This window comes from Pan paniscus, chromosome Y (assembly GCF_029289425.2).
Source record: "Pan paniscus chromosome Y, NHGRI_mPanPan1-v2.0_pri, whole genome shotgun sequence".
NCBI classification, from domain to species: Eukaryota; Metazoa; Chordata; class Mammalia; order Primates; family Hominidae; genus Pan; species Pan paniscus.
The window spans coordinates 38,174,748-38,191,419 of record NC_073273.2 but is presented as its reverse complement, the minus strand read 5'-3'; the positions used below and the strand labels follow the sequence as shown (position 1 = coordinate 38,191,419).

Here is a 16,672-nt window from a genome sequence, read left to right as displayed (position 1 = left end):
ATGACATAATTGTATATTTAGAAAACGCCATCATCTCAGCCCAAAATCTCCTTAAGCTGATAAGCAATTTCAGCAAAGTCTCAGGATACAAAATCAATGTGCAAAAATCATAAACATTGTTATACACCAACAACTGACAAACAGAGAGCCAAATCATGACTGAACTCCCATTCACAATTGCTTCAAAGAGAATAAAATACCTAGGAATCCAACTTACAAGAGATGTGAAGGACCTCTTCAAGGAAAACTACAAACCATTGCTCAACGAAATAAAAGAGGATACAAACAAATGGAAGAACATTCCATGCTCATGGGTAGAAAGAATCAATATCGTGAAAATGGCCATACTGCCCAAGGTAATTTATAGATTCAATGCCATCCCCATCAAGCTACCAATGACTTTCTTCACCGAATTGGAAAAAACTACTTTAAAGTTTATATGGAACCAAAAAAGAGCCCGCATGGCCAAGACCATCCTAAGCCAAAAGAACAAAGCTGGAGGCATCATGCTACCTGACTTCAAACTATACTACAAGGCTACAGTAACCAAAACAGCATGGTACTGGTACCAAAACAGAGATATAGACCAATGGAACAGAACAGAGCCCTCAGAAATAATACCACACATCTACAACTATCTGATCTTTGACAAACCTGACAAAAACAAGAAATGAGGAAAGGATTCCCTATTTCATAAATGGTCCTGGGAATACTGACTAGCCATACGTAGAAAGCTCTTATACAAAAATTAATTCAAGATGGATTAAAGACTTAAATGTTAAACCTAAAACCATAAAAACTCGAGAAGAAAACCTAGGCAATATCATTCAGGATGTACACATGGGCAAGGACTTCATGTCTAAAACACCAAAAGCAATGGCAACAAAAGCGAAAATTGACAAACGGGATCTAATTAAAGTAAAGAGCTCCTGCACAGCAAAAGAAACTATCATCAGAGTGAATAGGCAACCTACAGAATGGGAGAAAATTTTTGCAATCTACTCATCTGATGAAGGGCTAATATCAAGAATCTACAAAGAACTCAAACAAATTTACAAGAAAAAAATAACCCCATCAAAAAGTGGGTGAAGGATATGACCAGATACTTCTCAAAAGAAGTGTCGTTTATGGCTAACAGACACATGAAAAAATGCTTATCATCACTACCCATCAGAGAAATGTAAATCAAAACCGCAATGAGATACCATCTCACACCAGTTAGAATGGCGATCATTAAAAAGTCAGGAAACAACAGGTCCTGGAGAGGATGTGGAGAAATAGGAACACTTTTACACTGTTGGGGGGACTGTAAACTAGTTCAACCATTGTGGAACAGAGTGTGGTGGTTCCTCAAGGATCTAGAACTAGAAATACCATTTGACCCAGCCATCCCATTACTGGGTATATACCCAAAGGATTATAAATCATGCTACTATAAAGACACATGCACACATATGTTTATTGCGGCATTATTCACAATGGCAAAGACTTGGAACCAACCCAAATGTCCATCAATGATAGACTGGATTAAGAAAATGTGGCACATATACACCATGGAATACTATGCAGCCATAAAAAATGATGAGTTCATGTTCTTTGAAGGGACATGGATGAAGCTGGAAACCATCATTCTCAGCAAACTATTGCAAGAATAAAAAACCAAACACCGCATGTTCTCACTCATAGGTGGGAATTGAACAATGAGAACACCTGGACATAGGTTAGGGAACATCACACACCAGGGCCTGTCATGGGGTGGGGGGAGGGGGGAGGGGGGAGGGAAAGCATTACGAGATATACCTATTATAGATGATGAGTTAATGGGTGCAGCACACCAACATGGCACATGTATACATATGTAACAAACCTGCACATTGTGCCCATGTACCGTAGAACTTAAAGTATAAGAAAAAAAGAGAGAGAAAAAAAAGAAAGTCTGTGTGAACATAAAAGTATGTAAATAAACTCATTTGCTTTATGTCCAATTTTATGTATTAATTAAAATTCTATCTAAACCACATTATCATTTTGTCTGCACCTCTCATTTAAAGGAAAGTAGTTCTGCAGAACACAAAATAGGGATTCTACACAGTCGCTTCTGTGGATCCTTCAGAGCAAAAGTTTAATCCCTCTTCCCAAGAGTCCTTTAAGCAACTACTCAGTGAAACCAGCTAGTAAATGCCATGAGGTCTTTTCTCTCTCCTCCCATCAACCAGATCTCCTGTGGCCTGAAGGCTTTCCTTTCAACAGAGTTCAGAATGTCTACCTCTATCATTACATATCTACTTCTACTTCAAAAAAAGAATAACATCGACCATGCTTCTAAACACATGGAACAATATTTGGTGAAACCCACCTCTAATAAAAATACAAAAATTAGACAGGGGTGCTGGTGTGCCCCTGTAGTCCCAGCTACTTGGGAAGCTGAGGCAGAATTGCTTGAACCTGGGAGGCAGAGGTTGCAGTGAGCCAAGATTGCCCCACTACACTACAGTCTGACTGACAGAGCAAAACTCTGTCTCAAGAAAAAAAGAAGTTATTTAAGGGGTAATAGAACATAGGATAAAATACTTTATAAATTTTCAAAATAATAGTATTTGAAATAGTATGGTAGTTGTTGGTATCAGAGCCAATACCTAACGTCTTAAGGAAGAGAGACTTTTTATGTGATTTATTCTGCATGTGCTTACTAAGCTTCAGTACATGCTGGCAGTGTCAGTAAAGAAAAAGCCCCTTGACTCATTTGTTCTTTTAAAGAAGGCAGAGGATTCATTGCTACCTGGACCATAATGTACTTAACCAACCCACTTAAGCTGTGGTCAAGTCTTTACTGTTGGGGAAATGCTGCCATGAACATCTTAGGAAGTACATGATTGTGAGCTTATGTAAATGAATTTGTTGTAATAAATGTCTAAAGGTAGCTTTCTTAGATAAAAAAGTGTTGCATGTTTAATTGCTTATGGAGACTGTCAAATCACTCCCCCTACACATTGTGCAAATTCACAGGATTGGAAGGATGCTTCAGATCTCTTTCCTAGGAGCCCTCCAAACTTTCTGGTCGCTGCCAATCTCTCATTTGAAAAATGGAATCAAATCAACTCTGTTAACGTTGCATTTCTCATATCTTGAGTGAGGTTGAGGGTCTGTGTGTTGAGAATCCATTACCAGAAACCATCTGAACTGCACTTTTTTCATTTTTATGTGTTATCAGTCCATTTCTTACTGGGCTATAGGAACCCTTTACATGTGAAAGATAATGCCCTTAGTGAAGTAGACAGCAAATATGCTTTTCCACTTTATCCTTAGCCTTTTGAATCTTTAAGTGGCATTTTATTTTTCATTCTAGTATTTATTATTTTTGTGTGGTAAAATGAATGGTTTCTGGTCTTTGTGTAATATTTAGAAATGCTTTGTCCATACTCAAACATACTAGAACATACTCTGTCCATATTTTTTTCTTTATTGAAAAAAAGAACACTCATAGTCTTCTAACACTTTTGTGGGAATTTTTTTTGTTTATTACATGAAAATATTTGGGTTTCCAGGGATGCACTTTTTCTATAGGAAGTGAGAAAGAGATGCTTCTCTATCCAGTATTTTCCCCAAAACGAGGTAATCTTATGTTTTCTCCACTGATTTGAAATGCAGTTTACATCATGCACTAACTTCCTTTATGTACAGGAGTTGGTGGGGATACTTTCCAACCTCTCCTGTCTCTCATTGATCACTCTGTTTGCAAATGAGGTAATGCCACATGATTCTAATGACAGTTGCTTGAGAATTATAGTTTTTCATATGTGACAAGACTCACTGCCTTTCCCATTCATATTTTCAGGATATTCTTGGCCATCCTTTGCTGTTTAATTTTTCATTTGTATTTTAGAATCAACTTGCCCATTCTAAGAAAAACTCAATTAATATTTTTAGAAGAATTACATTAAATTTACAGATTAATTTAGGAATGTTTGTAATCTAGAGTCAGTGTAAGAATAAGCTACATCTCTTTTTCTAGTTACTTCTTTTGTATTTCTTCATAGTGGTTTCGTATTTTTATATTGATTTTTACCTTTCGTATTTTATATGTTTAAACTACCTACTTATGTTAATTCTGTGGCCTGCTAATTTCCTTAATTCATGATTCATACGGGCATACATACAGTCCTGGATACAACATGTTTTCATATATAAAACTGTGAAAAAATGTATCTATTCTTTTAACATTTTGGGGGATATAACAGGCTTTCATATATAAAATCATGAAAAAATGTATCTATTCTTCTAACACTTTGTGGGGATACAACAGGTTTTCATATATAAAAGCATGAAAAATGTATCTGTTCTAGCACTTTGTGGGGATACAACAGGTTTTCATATATACAACCATGAAAAATTATTCTTCTAACACCTTTGTGGGGATACAACAGGTTTTCATATATAAAATCATGAAAAAGTGTATCTACTCCTTTCTTAAGAACATTATTTAGAAATGGGTATTAAATTCAATCAAGTGCCTTTTTGGGGATGCATCATGATGACTGTATGATTTTCTACTTTGATCTATTAATATGGTGAATTAAATATAATTACATATAATAGATAACCTTATGTTAGCCATCTTTCCATTCTACAATTCAATCTTATTTGGTATTACACTTTAGTTTTGTTATTTTCTTTAGGATTATTGTGTCAATATTCAAAAGTCAAATTCATGTATGTTATGTGTTTGCACATAATAAATTTCAATATTGTGCTTTCTTCATACATATATTTTGGTAGATTTTCTTCTTTCTATTGTGGAAAATCTGATTGGCTAAACTTTTCTAGGCATGGGGTGTGTGTGTGTGTGTGTGTGTGTGTGTGTGTGTGTGTGTTTTAGAAGGGGCAAAAGGTTTTTGTTTCTCTCCAATGGAGAGATAATTATTTGTTTGTTTGTTTGCTTGCTTATTTAGAGATGGAGTCTCACTCTGTTACCCAGGCTGGGTCCAGTGGTGCAATCTTGGCTCACTACAACCTCCACCCCCCAAGTTCAAGTGATTCTCCTGCCTCAGCCTCCCAAGTAGCTGGGATTACAGGCACATGCCACCACACCCGGCTAATTTTTGTATTTGTAGTAGAAATGTGGTTTCACCATGTTGGCCAGGCTGGTCTCAAACTCCTGACCTCAGGTTATCCATCCGCCTCGGCCTCCTAAAGTGCTGGGATCGCAGGTGTGAGCCATCATGCGTGGCCTAGAATATTCTTATTTCCAATTTTACAGCAACAGAATGTCTTCTGTCTTGTTTCTACTTTAAAAAAACAGTTTGCTAAAGCTTTCTTTGTAGTGCAGTTGTGAATTTTCAGGAGCATCCCATGAACATTGAAAAGGAGATGCATTCACGCTTTTTAAGGTTATCGAGGATGTGAAAATTAAAGTCGGCTTTGTAAATTCTGCTGTGTCTGTGAGCTCCCAGCATTTGATCAGCTGAGGCTTCGAGCGGTGAAGTAGAGTGCTTTTCCCCTAACATGCTCTGATCTGGAGCCTGTGTGTATTACCGCTGGGCACACGGCCTGCCCTGACCATACTTTAGTGAAGCAGAGGTGATAAAACTGTGTTTCACAGGACTCCCGCAACACACAGCTTTGATGTCGGCAAACTAGAACCCGGGAGCCAAATCTGCCCACAGTGTGTTTTTGTACAGCTTTCGAGGTAAGAATTTTTTTGTATTATTGTCGTTATTGTTGTTTTGAGATGGAGTCTTACTCCGTCGCCCAGGCTGGAGTCCAGTGGCATGATCTCGGCTCACTGCAACCTCCGCCCCTGGGTTCAAGCGATTCTCCTGCCTCAGCCACCTGAGCAGCTGGGACTACAGGCATGCACCACTACGCCCGGCTACTTTTTGTATTTTCAGTAGAGACAGGGTTTCACCATGTTGGCCAGGTTGGTCTCGAACTCCTGGCCTCAAGTGATCCGCCTGTCTCTGCCTCTCAAAGTGCTGGAATTACAGACATGAGGTACGGCACCCAGCCAAAATGGTTTTTATATGTCTGAATAATTTTTAAAACATGAAAGAACAACAATATTTTATGATACATGAAAATTATGTGACACTCAAATTTTTATGTCCATAAATAAAGTCCAGTTGTACAGATATTGGTTACATATTGCAGCAGAATCCATACAGTTTGCAAAGAGAAATGCCTTTACTATCTGACCTTCTACAGAAAGCTTATCTACTCTTGCCTTAAGAAGCATGTAAAATACTTACAACACTGGCACATGTTAGGCATGGTGGAAATCGTAGCAATTATTTTGCATCTTCATTTCATCTGAGAGGCTTTCCCGAATTTAACCATTTAATCTAATTCCTCACTACTTTTTGGGAACCTTTTTTTAAATTAAGGTGAAATTCACAAATCTTAGAATTAAGCTTTTTTTTTTTTGAGATGGAGTCTTTCTTTGTCGCCCAGGCTGGAGTGCAGTGGCATGCTCTCATTTCATTTTAACCTCTGCTTCCCGGATTGAAACGATTCTCATGCCTCAGCCTCCAAGCAGTTGGGATTACAGGCATGTGCCACCACACTCCGCTAATGTTTGTATTTTTAGTGAAGACGGGTTTCACAGTGTTGGCCAGGCTGGTCTCGAACTCCTGACCTCAGGTGATCCACCTGCCTCAGCCTCCCAAAAGTGCCAGGATGACAGGAGAATTCACCATTTTAAAGTGAACAATTCAGGGTACTTGCTGCTTTCACAGTGTTGTGTGGCCACCACTTCTAACTAGTTCCAAGATATTTTCACTGCCCGAAATAGAAATCTCATTAGCAGTTGTTTCCTATATTAGCTTCCTGGGTCTGTCACGAAAACATGCTTGAGTGGGGAGGGGGCTTACAAAACAGACAGTTAAGCTGTCACAGTTCTGGAGCACGGAGGTCTGAAATCAAGGGGCAGACAGGGCTGATATCCCTCTCTCTCTCTCTCTCTGTTCTTTTCTTTGAGATGGAGTCTCATTTTGTTTCCGTTGCCAAGTCTGGAGTGCAGCGGTGCAATCTCAGCTCACTGAAACCTCTGCCTTCTGGGTTCAAGCAATTCTCCTTCCTCAGGCTCCCAAGTAGCTGGGATTACAGGGATGCACCACCACACTATGCTAATTTTTGTATTTTTGGTAGAAATGGGGTTTCACCATGTTGACCAGGCTGCTCTTGAACTCCTGATCTGAAGTGATCTGCCTGCCTCGGACTCGCAAAGTGCTGGGATTACAGATGTTAGCCACCGTACCCAGCCAGCAGGGCTAATTTCTTCTGAGGCTGTGAGGTAGAATCGATTTCATGCCTTTCCTTTTGCGTCCATATGCAAATGATCTTATTTCCAAAGAAAGTCACATTCTAAAGTACTGAAGGGTAGCACTTCAATATACAAAGTTTGGGGGTAAAAATGTACAACCATGTGATCTTTGACAAACCTGACACAAACAAGCAATGGGGAAAAGATTCCCAATTTAATAAATGGTGTTGGGAAAACTGGCTAGCCACATGCAGAAAACTGAAACTGAACCCCTTCCTTGCACCTTATACAAAAATCAACTCAAGATGGCTTAAAGACTTAAACGTAAGACCTAAAACCATAACAATCCTAGAAAAAAAATCTAGGCAATATCATTCAGGACATAGGCATGGGCAAAGACATCATGTCTAAAACACCAAAAGCAATGGCAACAAAAGCCAAAATTGACAAATGGGATCTATTTAAACTAAAGAGCTTCTGCACAGCAAAAGAAACTATCATTAGAGTGAACAGGCAACCTACCGAATGGGAGAAAATTTTTGCCATCTGTTCATCTGACAAAGGGCTAATATCTAGAATCTACAAAGAACTCAAACAAATTTACAAGAAAGAAAGAACCCCATCAAAAAAGGGGCAAAGGATATGAACAGATACTTCTCAAAAGAAGACATTTACGCAGCCACAAACATGGAAAAATGCTCATGATCACTGGTCATTAGAGAAATGCAAATCAAAACCACAATGAGATACCATCTCATGCCAGTTAGAATGGTGGTCATTAAAAGGTCGGGAAACAACACATGCTGGCGAGGATGTGGAAAAATAGGAACACTTCTACACTGTTGGTGGGAGTTTAAATTAGTTCAACCATTGTGGAAGACAGTGTGGTGATTCCTCAAGGACCTACAACTAGAAATACCTGTTGACCCAGCAATCCCGGTACTGGGTATATAGCAAAGACTTGGAACCAACCCAAGTGTCCATCAATGATAGACTGCATAAAGAAAATGTGGCACGTATACACCATGGAATACTATGCAGCTATAAAAAAAGGATGAGTTCATGTCCTTTGTAGGGACATGGATGAGGCTGGAAACCATCATTCTCAGCAAACTATCACAGGAACAGACAACCAAACACTGCATGTTCTCACTCCTAAGTGGGAGTTGAACAATGAGAACACATGGACACAGGGAGGGGAACATCACACACCAGGGCCTTTGAAGGGGTGGGGAGCTGTGGGTGGGATTGCATTAGGAGAAATACCTAATGTAGGTGATGGATTGATGGGTGCAGCAAACCGCCATGGCATGTGTATACCTATGTAACAAACCTGCACGTTCTGCACATGTGCCCCAGAACTTAAAGTGTAACAATAATAAAAAAGAAAATTACAAAAAAAGAGTGGTGCGCATTGGATGTTTGTTGAATGAATGCATCAACTAATTTGATACTGCACACTCAGAAAGCAAAAGCCTGGAATTTTACAAATCAGGGACTTTCAATCATCTCCAATGCAGCGTAAGTGAAAGACACAAAAAGCCACATGTCATCTGCTTTTCCTGAACAACCGTCTCTGCTGAAATATTAGTTCTGCCACCTACAAAGACAACTGAAGGCTGAGGATAAAAAATGCCTCTTGGAAGTCACTGAGTTTGTTAGGTATAAAAGGCAAGACTTCAACTGAGGTCTTTGCACTGATGTGTACATTAACCCCACACCGGGTATCACTGTACAATCACGTCCTGCAGGAGGAAGATTACAGGCGGCCAGTGTCTTCTCTGGTTTCTGGGTTGGTGACTTTGAACTTGCTACAGCTCCCACACCCGCAGCGAGCAGAGTTGCCAAGCAAGTGTGCCGGCTTCCAGAAGCCTGAGATGCCCATTGGTGCTTGGGAACCACCCCAGTTTCCCCATCCTCTGCGCTGCTGCAGATTGGTTGGGGCAGCCCGGGGAGGCTGGCTCCGACACACGACTGAGTGTGCCTACACTGGTCCCACAGGTTTTCAGCTGTGGAGTTTGGGATCTGAGCTTGGAGCCCATTTGTTTCTGGCAGTTCGGCTCATATTTTCCACTTGAAGACATCGCCTCCCTTCCTTCCAAGCTGGGAGACCAGAAGTCAACAACAGGAGGGTGGAGAGGCCGGATCTCACAATCCGCTTGGCTGGGGAGTCCACTGAGGTTTTTGCATCCTGAAGCAAACCATGGAGAGCTGGTGGGGACTTCCCTGTCTTGCGTTTCTGTGTTTTCTAATGCACGCCCGAGGTAAGAGTCATTTTGCTTTGAGGGAGATCTGCCTGGGCATGGATTTTTCTATTCTTGCTTTAAGAAACTCTTTCCAAAGGAGTTGCTATGAAGTGAATGGGGATAATTTGCCCAATGGGATTAGAAAGGAGACTAAGAGCGATGGGTGGCTGAGAGGGGAGGGAGAAGACGGGCTGCTCCCATTTGGAATCTGGGAATTAGATCCAGAAGGGCAGGATGTTAGCTGATACCATCTAGATATTCGCCATATTTTCCTGTTTTGATCCATGTGTCCCAAGCGTTTAAAAAATGACCTATTTAACTCCATGATTCAAGCATGACTGGGTGTGTGTGGAATGTCAGTCATTTCTTTCTGATTTTAAAAATTAGTTCTGACCATTTCCATACAGTAAAAGTAGAGTTGAAACTACTTCATCCCGTGGGGCAGATTACCAGAGATTCATTTGCCGGAAGGGTTGCATTTGTTCAGATTTTTAAACCTTTTCCTAAACACTGTCATTCATTCTTGCAAATTAAAACCACCTGAATTATTCACATCAAAAACTTCGATATAAACTTGCAGGCTGGCTGTCCCAGACTCCAAGATTAGATTTTTCAGTTCCGTACAAGGACCTCTTTGAGAAACTCCAATGAACTCATAAAATACAGGATTTGAACAACGGTTGAGTAAGTTTCTTTGGTCATTTTAATGTGGCGATTTCAGAGAAGGGAACGCCTGGGCGCATCTTAAGAGAGAGAAGTATTTCTGTTAGGAGTTAAAACACATCATTCAGATGTCCCTGTGGCAGCATTTCCTGTTTATCCTATTTAAAGACATGGACATCATTAAGATTGGAGTTGGTTGTTTATGGGCGGAGGCGGTGTCGGGATGGATAGATCCTGGTGGACATAGTCTAGGATCTGCAGTGAGAATTTTTTATTATTCTGTGCTGTCTTCAGATCTCACCTAGTAAGTGGACAATGCGGCCATGCATTCATTAGCTTCTGTTTACGGGGAGATGTTCAACAGCAAACCCACCTCCCCAGAAAAGTACTTCCAGGAGTTTGTATCATTCACAGTAAGAGCCAAAGGTTAAGCATATCCCCTTGGGCAAATCAACTTCTGCAAAGTGCGGATACAGACAGTTCCCAACTTACCATGGTTTGACATGATGCTTCAATTTAAGGTTTTTCAACTTTACAATGGTATAAAATTGGTATGCATTCAGTACAAACTAAAACTGTACTTTGAGTACCCATACAACTTTTCTTTTTTTTTTTTGAGGTGTTGTGTCGTTTCATTCTGTTGCCCAGGCTGGAGTGCGGTGGCACAATCTCAGCTCACTGCAACCTCCACCTCCTATGTTCAAGCAATTCTCCTGCCTCAGCATCTCAAGTAGCTGGGATCATAGGCGCCCATCACCACACCCAGCTAATTTTTCTATTTGTAGTAGAGACTGGGTTTCACCATGTTGGCCAGGCTGGTCTTGAATCTTGACCTCTGGTGATCCACCGGCCTCCCAAAGTGCTGGGATTATAAATGTGAGCCACCATGCCCGGCCCCATACAGCCATTCTGTTTTTCACTTTCGGTACAATATTCAATAAATTATGTGAGGTATGCAACACCTCATTATAAAGTTAACTGTGTGCTAGATGATTTGTCCATCCGTTGGCTGGTGTTCTGACCACTTTGAAGGCAGGTAAGGCTAAGCTATGGCATTTGGTAGGATAGTTGTATTAAATGCACTTATGACATAAAATGTTTTCTTTTTTTTAATGTGTTTTAATTTTTTTGAGGGAGGGGCCCACTGTGTCACCTAGACTGGAGTGCAGTGTTTCCATCATAGCTCACTGCAGTCTTCACCCCAGGGGTTCGAACAAACCTCCCACCTCAGCCTCCAGAGTAGCTGGGACTACAGGCATTTGCCGCTATGCCTGACTAGTTTTTAAAACTTTTTGTAGAGACGGGATCTCACTATGTTGTCCAGGCTGGACTTGAACGTCTTAGCTCAAACAATCCACCTGCTTTGGCCTCCCCAAATCTTGAGATTACAGGCATCAGCCACCACACCCTGTCCTGCGCTAAATTCTTTGAATGACGGCAGCACTTCCTATGCACTAGGCATGGATTAACTTAGTTGATTGTCCCTCAACCCTATGACGGGAGTGTCGTGCCTGATGTCGTTTTACAGATGGTGTATTAGTCAGGGTTCTCTAGAGGGACAGAACTAATGCAATAGAAATATATATAGAGAGAGGAGTTTATTAAGTATTAACTCACATGATCACAAGGTCCCACAACAGGCCGTCTGCAGGCTGAGGAGCAAGGAGAGCCAGTCCAGGTTCCAAAACTGAAGAACTTGGAGTCTGATGTTCCAGCATCCACCATGGGAGAAAGATATAGGCCAGAAGACTAGGCCAGTGTCTCTTTTCACGTTTTTCTGCCTGCTTATATTCTAGCCACAGCGGCAGCTGATTAGATGGTGCCCATCCAGATTGAGGGTGGGTCCGCCCCTTACAGTCCACTGACTCAAATGTTAATCTCCTTTGGCAACACCCTCACAGACACACCCAGGATCAATACTTTGTATCCTTCAATCCAATCAAGTTAACATTCAGTATTAACCATCACAGATATGTGTAAACTGAGGCACTGAGGATTTGGACGGGGGCAGCCAGCAGCAGAATCTGAGCTGTCTTGTAGCTCTCTCTGGGAAGACTCCAGTGAGCATCCCGCTCTATCCCAAGCCTTGTGTTCTGAAAATCAGAATCATCCCTTCTCCAAGTGTTACAGGAAAGGGGTCTGGATCCAGACGCCAAGACAGGGTTCTTGGATCTCGCTCCATAAAGAATTCAGGGCTAGTCTGTAAACTGAAAACAAGTTTATTAGGAAAGTAAAGGAATAAAAGAATGGCTACTCCGCAGAGCAGCTCTTAGAGCTACTGCTTGCCCATTTTTATGGTTATTTCTTAGTGATATGCTAAGCAAGGCTTGGATTATTCATGCCTCCCCTTTTTAGACCATGCAGAGTTCCTGACATTGCCGTGGCATTTGTAATTGTCATGGTGCTGGTGGGTGTGTAACACTGAGGACAACCAGAGGCCACTCTCATCACCATCTGGGTTTTGGTGGGTTCTGGCCGGCTTCTTTACTACATCCTGTTGTATCAGCTAGGTCTTTATGACCTGTATCTTGTGCAGACCTTCAGTCTCATCCTGTGACTCAGAATGCCTTAATCATCTGGGAATGCAGCCCAGTAGGTTTCAGCCTTCTATTGCCCAGCCCCTATTCAAGATGGAGTCGCTCTTGTTCCAGTGCCTCTGACACAAGTAGCGCCCCTTAGGGAGGTTACAGGAGGGCCTGGAAAGAAAGTGAGGTCTGGATCAGGGCCCTTCTGTGTAAATAAGATGATGTACATGCAGCAGCTGGGTATGTCCTGGGTAAAAATTAGTTAAATGCACAGACGACCGTGTTTCATCCCCAGCCATCACCAGCTGGAAATGGAGCACACTCCCAAGATCCCAAAAACATTCTGCAAGCTGGTGCGATGATTGCTACGAAGTACTTAAGAAAACAGATTATTGTACAGGATCAACAGCTAATGCATGTGGGGCTTAATGCCTCTGTGACGGGTTGATAGGTGCAACAAACCACCATGGCACATGTTTACCTATGTAACAAACCTGCACGTCCTGCACACGTATCCCGGAACTTAAAATAAAATAAAGAAGACAGAATATTGTTCACGGTTAATATGCTGTAAATCATTATTATGATTACTAAATTATCAATACAAAACAAGATAATAGCAAGACGGCCATATTCCTAATAGAGGTTGATATTTTAGCAGCCGCACATTTCCACTGTATTTAATTAGTATTTGCCGTCCAATCCAGAGGGGCATGAAGGAGCACGAGACAAAATCAAGTCTTCTAACAGCTGAGAAGAAGCTGAGAACCAGAAGTGGAAACCCCAAAGGGCAGCGTATGAAATGTCATTTATTGAGGGAAAAAAAAGAAAATGACAGAGTTCGATAGAAGAAATAAGCACTAGTGTTTAGATAATCAATAGGGTGACTTTAGTTTACAATAATCTATTGTAGATTTCAAAATAGAAGTGTCGGAATGGTTCTAATATGAAGGAAAGACAAATATTTAAGGTGGATGGATATCCCAAGTAGGCTGATTTGATCTTTACAAATTATATAAATGTATTAAATTTTTACATATATCCTGAAGCTATGTACATCTGTTATGTATCAATTAAAAATAAATTAAAAGAAAAGGATAATGTCCAGGATATACACTAGCTAACACAGTCTCTTCCAAGTCTATTGTACATTATTCCCTTATCAGATTTGAAACCTGAGAGTTCCCTGACCCCCCTCACAGGATGTGCGACAGGGGTGTGTTTGATCTGTTTGACCGCCACACACTGAAACCTCTTATGGGAGGCAGAACTTGCAGACGGGCAGGTGCAGCAGCTAGTGTGAGTGTTTTTGAGCTCTGGGCCCCACGGTAACATCTAGGGGTGGGTGCCTGTGACCCCTGAAGCCCCAGTGGGTATGTTACGGTGCTCTTTTAGCTCTGCCATCCGCACGTGGCTTAAGTGTTAGCCAGCTCAGTGCCGTCTTGGTACCCGGGTTCTCGTCCAGCATCCAGGAAGAATCAGATCACATGAACAAGCTGAAGGATGGTAAATGCAGAAGAGTTTGTTGCCAGGTAGAGGTGACTCTCAGTGGGATGGTTGGGGAGCTGGAAAGGGGATGGAGTGGGAAGATGATCTTCCCCTGGAGTGTAGTTGTTCTGCAGCTAATCTCTTCTTCAGCCACCCCAGCTGAACACCTCTCAGTGTTCAGATGTTCCTTCTCTTCTCTCCTTCTCTGCTGTGCTGCTCTTTGGTTCCTCGCCTTTTCTGCTCATCTGTCTGTTTGCACATGGGGTCTGGGGTTTGGGGTTTATATGGGTACAGGACACGGAGGCATGGTGGGTCAAAAGGCAACATTTGGGCACAAAAATAGGAATGCCTGTTTCCATTTAGGACTACAGGTTCCAGGCTTGAGGGCGGGGCCTTTGCTGGGGAACTGCCCTCTTCTATCTAGTATCTTCCTGCCTCCTGTCCATATCAACATGACTTAAAATGTGTGTGCATTTGTATAGAGCTGTGTTTCTATGTAAAGACTAAAAAAGACTTATGAAAAAGATCACTCAGAGCTCTGAACAGTAGCACATCATATTTCTGAGTACTTCCTGTTGAGTAAAGGTAAGTGAGGATTGTGGAAGTATTTTTCATTACTTGCTGCTTTAGGTTGTCACAGGCTGTTTAGTTTACTTCTAAAAATTGGGATATGGGGAATTTGTGGACCGGGCACAGTGGCTTAGGTTTGTAATCCCAGCAGTTTGGAAGACCAAGTAGGGTGGGTCACTTGAGGTCAGGAGTTTGAGACCAGCCTGGCTAACATGGCAGAATGCTGTTTCTACTAAAAATACAAAAATTAGCCAGGCATGGTGGGGGGTGTCTGTAATTCCAGCTATTCAGGAGGCTGAGACAGGAGAATTGCTTGAACCCAGGAGGCGGAGGTTGCGGTGAGCAGAGATAACACCACTGCACTCCAGCCTGGGTGACAGAGTAAGACTCCACCTCAAAAAAAGAAAATAAAAAAGGAAAAAAACGTTATGATGATCGCCTAAGGTGAGAAGCCATACCATGCCAGCGTACAGAACCCCAAACCACGCCAGCCTCATCCTACGTCTCAGTTATATTTTTCTTGACTTGCTTCCATTCTGGTGCCCCCTCTCTCCCTGCCCCCTCCTTCCCTGCAAAGGATCTAGCAAATTTTTAGGTGTGGAAAGGGAACCACAAATGGGTCATTTCCCTGCCATTGTCACCTTGAGCATGTAGCCATTTAGTGCAGTGATTCTCTGTCTTTGATGTGCAGGTCATCACCTTGAAGGGAGGAGGTATTAAAAGCACCACCCCGTCCCCACCCACTGAGGTCCTTATTCAGTAGGTGTGGGTCAGGCATTTGGGAGCTGGGAGACCTGCATTTTAAGAAGCACCCCAGGTGACGCCCAAGCGGAGCTATGTGCTTCTTTTAAGAGATGATGACTCTGTGTGCAACCATGTAGTTACCTTTGCGTGAAGTCTCATGGATCACTGCCACAGTGAGGAGGCAGCTCTGTGCTCTCCAATTCGGTGATGTGTCATTCACTCTATGCAGGCCCAAGGTGACACCCCCAGATACAGATGCTGCCATCCAGCCATTCTCAACCAGGGATCATGTTTATCCACAGGGACACTTGTCGATATCTTGAGGCTTTGAGTTGCCACACTGATAGCAGGGATGCTCCTGGCATCTAGTGGGTAGAGCCCAGGGATGCTGGTCAACACCCTGCAGTGCACAGGACGCCCCACAGAAAAGAATGATCCAACCTCATATGTCAGTAGGACTGAGGCTGAGGAATCTTGCCTTAGCATGAGAGATCCTGTCTATCTGTCTGCCTATCTCTAGATCTATCTATCATCTACCATTATCCATCGACCTATCTGTCTCTATTATATACACCTATCATCTACCTAATCTATCTGTCAATGATTTTCTGTCTTCTATCATCTATCTATCTATCTATCTATCTATCTATCTATCTATCTATCTATCTATCTATTATACCTACTTCTGTATCCAACTCTCATCTGTATTATCTATCTATCTATCTATCTATCTATCTATCTATCTATCCCTCCCTCTATCAATCTATCTATTTATCTAGCAGTCCATCATCTATCTATGACATTCTTCTGCTACTCAGGGATAATTGTGTTCCTCCAGTAACACTTGGCAATGTCTGGAAACAATTTTGGCAGTTGCACTGGGATGGGTGTTCTCGCATCCGGTGGGTGGAGACAAGGCATGCTGTTCAACACCTTACAGTGCACAGGACAGCACCCATGACAGACCGTTATGCAGCCCCAAGTGTCATTAGTACTGTAGCGGAGAACCTGCTGTTAGTTGTAACTTCTAACCCTGTGAAAGGGGACAGATTGGAAATGTCATGCTCCTGTACACTGTAGGAGGTATAGTTGTCTGGAGGTATAGTTGTCTGGAGGTATAGTTGTCCTGTACAGTATAGGAGGTATGGTATATTTGTCTGGGGCATTTCTAAATGGAT

At 41.9% G+C, this 16,672-nt stretch overlaps 1 pseudogene; it reads left to right on the top strand.

Annotated features, from left to right (window-relative positions):
- Positions 1 to 9,111: 9,111 nt before the first annotated feature.
- The window catches only part of LOC129395505 (glycoprotein Xg-like), a 57,873-nt pseudogene continuing 50,312 nt past the window's right edge, over positions 9,112 to 16,672 (top strand).